This window comes from Cebus imitator, unplaced genomic scaffold (assembly GCF_001604975.1).
Source record: "Cebus imitator isolate Cc_AM_T3 unplaced genomic scaffold, Cebus_imitator-1.0 Scaffold384, whole genome shotgun sequence".
Classification (NCBI taxonomy): Eukaryota; Metazoa; Chordata; class Mammalia; order Primates; family Cebidae; genus Cebus; species Cebus imitator.
In genome coordinates this window covers 1859924-1867342 of record NW_016107699.1, presented here as the reverse complement: position 1 = coordinate 1867342, position 7419 = coordinate 1859924, and the positions used below count along the sequence as shown (strand labels likewise).

The following is a 7419-nucleotide window of genomic DNA, read 5'->3' as shown; positions in this document are numbered from 1 at the left end:
TGAGATGGAGTCTTGCTCTGTTGCCAGGCTGCAGTGCAGTGGCAAGATCTCAGCTCACTGCAACCTCTGTCTCCTGGGTTCAAGCGATTCCCCTGCCTCAGCCTCCTGAGTAGCTGGGACTACAGTGTGGCGCGTGCCACCATGCCTGGCTAATTTTTTGTATTTTAGTAGAGACGGGGTTTCACCATGACCAGGATGGTCTTGATATCCTGACCTCATGATTTGCCCACCTCGGCCTCCCAAAGTGTTGGGATTATAGGCATGAGCCATCACACCCGGCCCCCACTTTTCAATTTTTTATATTTATTTTTATTTTTAAAATTTAGAGACAGGGTCTCACTATGTTGCCCAGGATGATCTCGAACTCTGCGGCTCAAGTGATTCTCCCCAATCTGCCTCCCAGAGTGCTGGGGTTTACAGTGTGAGCCACTGGGCCCAGCCCTTTCCCACCTTTTAAAATTGTCGCCTTGTTGAGAGCCTGGCGTCTTCAACTTTGCCTGAAATTCAGACTCAGAGTTGTGAAAGTTTTGCGTTCATCTCTGTCCTTGGCTTCAATATACTCCCTATTCGCCTTTCTTCCCACCCACCCTAAGCTTTGGTGTCTGTCTACAGGTTTGCTTAAAAGTGTAGAGACCAACAGCCAACATGGGGTACCTGGTTTTTGTTTTGTGTTGTAGGGTGTTTTTCTTACCTTTAAAATCCCTCTGATGGCAGCACAAGGATGTCATGAGGATTAGTTATTTAGTGTATCTAAAGAACTTTGAGCTCCTTAGGGCTGGCAGTACTGTATTAGGATTTATGTTTTGCCTTTTCTGTGGACTGCCTTCATGTAACATAGCTGAAGTAGCAAGTACGTGTTTCTTTTTTTTCTGGAGATGGAGTCTCCCTCTGTCACCCAGGCTGGAATGCAGTGGCGCTAGAGTGCAGTAGCACGATCTCAGCTCACTTCAACCTCTGGCTCCCGGGTTGAGGCAGTTCTCCTGCCTCAGCATCCCAAGTAGCTGGGATTACAGGCATGTGCCTCCACAGCTGGCTAATATTTTGTATTTTTAGTAGAGATGAGGTTTCAGCATGTTGACCAGGCTGGTCTCCTGACCTCAAGTGATCTCCCTGCCTCAGCCTCCCTAAGTGCTGAGATTACAAGCATGAATCACTGCATGTTTCTATTACAAAGTTTTTTTTTCTAGACCGAATCTTGCTCTGTTGCCCGGGCTGAAGTGCAGTGTCATGATCTTGGCTCACTACAACCTCCGCCTCCTGGGTTCAGTGATTCTCCTGCCTCAGCCTCCCAAGTAGCTGGAATTACAGATGTGCACCACCACACCTGGCTAATTTTTGTATGTTTAGTAGAGACAGGGTTTTACCATGTTGGCCAGGCTGGTCTCGAACTCCTGACCTCAAGCTATCCACCTGCCTCAGCCTTCCAGAGCACTGGGGTTACAGGCGTGAGCCACTGTGGCCAGCCAGTTTATTTATTTATTTTAGTTTTTGAGACTGAGTCTTGCTCTGTTGCCCAGGCTGGAGTGCAGTGGCGTGATCTCAGCTTACTACAGCCTCCACCTCCCAAGTTCAAGCAATTCTCCTGCCTCAGCCTCCCTAGTAGCTAGGATTACAGGTGCGTGCCACCATGCCCAGCTAATTTTTGTGTTTTTAGTAGAGGCGGGGTTTCACTGCATTGGTCAGGCTGGTCTCTCCTGACCTCAGGTGGTCCGCCCACCTCTGCCTCCCACAGTGGGGGGGATGGCAGGCATGAGCCCCGCCCTCAGTGCTGGGATGGCAGGCCGAGCCCCGCCCTCAGTGCTGGGATGGCAGGCGTGAGCCCCGCCCTCAGTGCTGGGATGGCAGGCGTGAGCCCCGCCCAGTGCTGGGATGACAGGCGTGAGCCCCGCCCACAGTGGGGGGATGGCAGGNCAGGCGTGAGCCCCGCCCACGGTGGTGGGATGGCAGGCGTGAGCCCCGCCCACGGTGGTGGGATGGCAGGCGTGAGCCCTGGCCACAGTGCTGGGGTGTCAGGTGTGAGCCCCACGCCCGGCCTTGCGTATCTTTTAATATTTGTGAGCTTTGTCCTGGGACGCAGCTAAGTTATTTGGGAACAGTGTGGTTCCTACAAGGCAGCACCCCCCTGCAGCCTGTTTTCTGGGGCTTGCTGTATCCCGCTGGAGGCAGTGTATCCCACTCTGGAGGCCTGTGTTGGGTGCGGTTTTTCCTTCTGGCTGCTGGGCCCTGTGCTCCTGCCAGGGGCTTCTCTCTCCTCTTTCTGGTGACTCCCCTCTCCTTGAGGGAGTTTCCTTCCTTTATTTTTATTGATTGATTGATTGAGCTGGAGTGTCACTTTGTTGCCCAGGCTGAAGTGCAGTGGCGCGATCTCAGCTCACTGCAACCTCTGCCTCCCGGGTTTGAGTGATTCTCCTGAATCAGCTTCCCAATTAGTGGGTATTACAGGTGCCTGCCACCATGCCCAGCTAATTTTTGGATCCTGAGTAGAGACGTGGTTTCACTATGTTGGCCAGGCCGGTCTCGAACTCCTGACCTCAGGTGATCCGCCCACCTCAGCCTCCGTGAGTGCTGGGATGACAGGTGTGAGCCACCACGCCCGGCCTGTTGTTATTTACTGCAGCAGCACCCTTGTCAGTCTCCAGAAAGAGGCCTTCCATGCAGTGAGCGGATGTCAGGCCTCTGTTGTCTTCTCAGGTACACTTCAGATGATATCTTTCAAAAGTTCACTTTTGGGGCCAGGCAAGGTGGTTCATGCCTGTAATTCCAGGACTTTGGGAGGCTGAGGTGGGAGGATCTCTTCAGCCCAGGAGGTTGAGGCTGCAGTGAGCCATGTTTGTGCCATTGCGCCCCTGCCCCGGCGACAGGATGAGACCCTCTCAAAACAACAGCAAATTCACATTGGCCTACAGTTGGGCAAAACCATCGAACACAAGCTGGGGCTGGAGTTGGAACTGCTTCAGTTTGCCCTGAGATGCTTGCCTGCCACCTTTCTGCCTGTTTGCCCTCAGCCAGGGTATGCTTCTGCCTGGAGGGAGCGGTCTCATTTAAAAACAAGAAACAAAACACATGCTTGTTGGTCTGTCTTTCCTGCGACTTCTCCTACCTCTTTGCATCTGAGGAGTCGCTGGGGCGTTGCCTTGTGATGGTGACAGACCCTCTGTTGGGGCCTTGTGCCTCGGTTGCCTGTGTGCTGGCGCCGCACGAGGACCGGCCTTTCCTTCCTGATGCTGCCTTGGCCGCACCCACCCTCCCTGCGGCTTCTTCCGTTGCCTTAAGTCCCCGCCAAACACCTGTGCGATATTAAGGTTTTACCGATTTTGAAGTTATTTTTATCCTGTTAACCCCTCGTAGTTTATTTTCGTGTTAGATGGGTCTCCAGCGTCATTCCCGCATTGATTACCACATGCGTTCCGGAACATCGAGGAGGGAATGCTTTTTTCCTCCCTGCAGTACGGCGTCACTGTATTCTCAAAGGCTGGTGTGTTTTTACGGGCTGTTTCTCTGCTTTCTAGTCTGTTCCATGAAGATGCTGATTTGTTTATTTTTAGTTAATAGAAAGTAACTGGGCAGGTCTTCCCAATAGCATTCATTTTTGTGATTTTCTTATCTAGTCTCATCCTTACTTAGATGTTTTAAAACATTTAAAAAAGTTAAAGAATATAGTTTAAGAAGTTAATTGTAAAACATTGGCCGGGCACGGTGGCTGACACCTGTAATCCCAGCGCTTTGGGAGGCCGAGGTGGGTGGATCACTTGAGATCTGCCCGCCTCAGCCTCCCAAAGTGCTGGGATTACAGGTATGAGCCACCATGGCTGGCCGCTTGCTTTCTTTTTTTTTTTAGGTGGAGTCTCGCTCTGTTGCCCAGGCTGCAGTGCAGTGGTGTGATCTTGGCTCACTGCAAACTCTGCCTCCCAGGTTCAAGCGATTCCTCCACTTCAGCCTTTTGAGTAGCTGGGATTACAGGCGCTCACCACCTCACCTGGCTAATTTTTACATTTTTAGTAGACACAGGGTTTTGCCATGTGGGCTAGGCTGGTCCTGAACTCCTGACCTTCAGTGATCTGCCCACCTCAGCCTCCCAAAGTGGGATTACAGGGGATTACAGGCATGGGATTACAGGCATGAGCCACTGTGCCTGGCCTCTTATGCTTAAATGAACTAATAATACCTGATCTTTTGATAAATCAAATCTGGGCAGGTGGTTCTGAGAGCTTGTGTGACATGTATTTCTAAGTGGAATTTTAAGTAGAGTGGTGACTCGGCATTTATTCCTTATCTGGAGTAAGCAGGTAGGAAGGACCTTGTCCCCCATTCAGGGGAACGAACGGTGCAGTGTGTCCTTTGGAAACCTACGTAGGATTACACCGTAGTGCTCTGAGACCCAGAAATCAAAAGAAAGGCGTGGGGCGACCTAGTGACCTTTGTTTCTTGCTGGCAATAGAATATAGTGTATTGGTAATGATGAGTCAGTCCAGGGAGTTTGAATACCTGACTTTGCCAAAGATATTTGTTTGAACGCTGAACGGAAATATTTTTTCTCGTTTATTTTTCTGATGGCTTTAAAAAATAATTTCAGCCTTTATTTTTGATTCCAGGGGTGCGCACGTGCAGGTTTGTGACATGGCATGTTGTGTGACGCTGAGGCACTTTATCACGGTGGAGGATGAAAGGAGACTCCCTTACGTTGGGTGTCCCTGAGATACCTCTCTGCCAAAGTGACATTTCAGCTGGGTCCTGGTGTCTGCCCACTCGCATGCAAGCTCCACGTGAACGTGAAGTGGTTCTGTTCCCTGCCATAGTCCCAGAATCCTGGAAGTGCCTAGCACTGTAGCAGGCGCTCAATAAATACTCGGCAAGAAGAAATGGCCTGCAGACAGCAGGTGCCCAGCAAGGCAGGTATTCACCACAGATGCCACCTGCAGACAGCAGGTGCCCAGCACTGCAGGTATTCACCACAGATGCCACCTGCAGACAGCAGGTGCCCAGCAGTGCGGGTGCTCACCACAGATGGTGGTACTCAACAACGCGTGGGGCCAGCCTTGTCCCAGCCTGGTGGAGAGTGAGCCTGCTTACTTCAGGACGTGAGAGGCAGTACAGTCCGAATGCAGGAGCGAGAAGGGGAGGAGCTGGCGTTGGCCGGATTGCTGGGTTCTGTTGCTCATGTTCACATGGAGCTTGCTTTCGAGTGGGTAGAGGTAGAAAATAATAAGAATATTTTGTGATATGTCAGCAGATGATAAACACAACAGAGAAATTTGAAGGAGGGAAGGTGATTGGGTAAATGAGGGTAAGTAGAATGGTTGGGGCCTGCCCTGCTGTGAAGGACCTGGAGCGAGTGAAGCAGTGGCTACATCCGGATTAGTGGGGGGGCGTCTTGGCAGAGGGAGCGGTGAGTGCTGAGGCCTTCGTGGGGGAGGATGATTGCCGCACGGAGGAAACGCAGCAGGCCCGTGTGGCTTTAGGACAGCAAGCCTGGGGAAAGGCAGTGGGGGCTAGGGGAGCGGGGAACGGAGGAGGGGGACGGGTGGTGTAGGGCCTTTCGTAGAGCTTTATAACGACTGTGGCTCTTACTAAAATGCTAAATAAACACTGAGTATCCTTGAATAGCTCCAGCCGTTGTAATGCAGAGTGGCAAATGGTGTGAGCTGCATAGTGCAGGTGAGGGTGAACAGTTTAGGAGAGATCAGTGGAACAGAGGGGTGAGGCGTGGCTCAGTTCTTGCTAGGCTGATGGGATGTGGGGGATGGTTCCGAAAAGGGGGGCAACACCGTGTGCCATGCTGCAGAGCAGCCTGAGCAGCAGGTCACACGCAAGACACTGCGGGCAACTCCTAGCATGAGGAGGCCTAGCAGGTGACGGAGACGTGGCTGGAGACCGAGGCGGAGAGGCCAAAACCAGATGGTAGGGACCCTCCTATCTGGAATGCGGGCTGTTTAAGTATTTTAAGCAGGGGAATGACACTAAATTCTTTTTTTATTTTTTTGAGATGGAATCTCTGTCTTGTCGCCCAGACTGGAGTGCAGTGATACAATCTCAGCTCACTGCAACCTCCACTTCCTGGGTTCGGGCAATTCTCGTGCTCAGCTTCCCGAGTAGCTGGGATTATAGGCGCCCGCCAGCAAGCCCAGCTAATTTTTGTATTTTTGATAGAGATGGGGTTTCACCATGTTGGCCAGGCTGGTCTCGAACTCCTGACCTCAGGCGATCCACCTGCCTCGACGTCTCACAGTGCTGGGATTACAGGCATCAGCCACCGCACCCAGCCTCAATTTCTGTTTTGCTAGTAAAATAGTCATTTTGAGGCTGGGTATGGTGGCTCATGGCTATAATCCTAGCACTTCGGAAGGCCAAAAGCTGGAGCATCACTTGAGTTCATGAGTTCAAGACCAGTGTGGGCAACTTAGTGAGACCTTATCTCTACAAAAAATTAAAAAGAAAAGAAAGGAAAAGAACGATCATTTTGAATTTGAAGGATGGGTTTTAGGTGAGGCTTGGAGGCATCTGGAAAGCCAGTTAGGAACAGATTGATTGCTTTGCCCAGAGGAGATGGTGAGGCTCTGGATCCGGGCATAGGAGTGGAAAGGTAGGAGTGGCATGTGGAGGTTTAGAAACAGGATCGACAGAGGCACGCATGCTAAACATTCTTTGCTCGTGACAGCTTGGCATCTGCATCAGAAACGCCACTTGGCTGGAATGGTGGAGTGAGGCCTCTGTAAATCCAGTCCTCCTTAAAAGCAGTGAAAACACTGGCATAATGGTCAAAATCAACTGCCAGAACTTGAAATTAACCAAAGGTTGTGACAATCTTAGGAGCATTTATCTGTGAAGAACTGTGGAACCTCTAACTGGACCTCCTCCCATTCTCCTCTCCCCAGCTCTGTGGTAACCATGGAAACCAGCAGCCTTCTAATCGTGGCACCTGGGAAACCAGCAGCCCAGCAGCCACTGGAGGGACACATGAAGGCTGGAGCTCCTCAGGAAGTGCCGTCTGCGGAGCACGCTGCTCTTGGACCTGTCCCACTTACTGAGCTTGTCATTATATGAGCGAGCTCAGTGGGAAAACTGTTTCCGAAAGAGAAACTGTCAGTTGAGAATTCTGTGTCCAGCAAAACTGTCCTTTAAAAACAGAGGAATTGGCTGGGCACGGTGGCTCACAACTGTAATCCTAGCACTTTGAGAAGCCAAGGTGGGTGGATCATCTGAGATCAGGAGTTTGAGACCAGCCTGACCAGTATGGTGAAACCCCGTCTCTACTAAAAATACAAAAATTAGCAGGGTGTGGTGGCAGGTGCCTGTAATCCTAGCTACTTGGGAGGCTGAGACAGGAGAATCGCTTGAACCCGGGAGGTGGAGGTTGCAATGAGCTGAGTTCGTGCCATTGCACTCCAGCCTGGGCCACAGAGCCAGACTCTGTCTCAAAAA

At 51.3% G+C, this 7419-nt stretch overlaps 1 protein-coding gene across 5 annotated transcripts in view; it reads left to right on the top strand.

The window, feature by feature from the left end:
* Window positions 1–7419, top strand: part of AP2A2 (adaptor related protein complex 2 subunit alpha 2) — a 71140-nt gene that overhangs the window by 10581 nt on the left and 53140 nt on the right. The window lies entirely within an intron of this gene.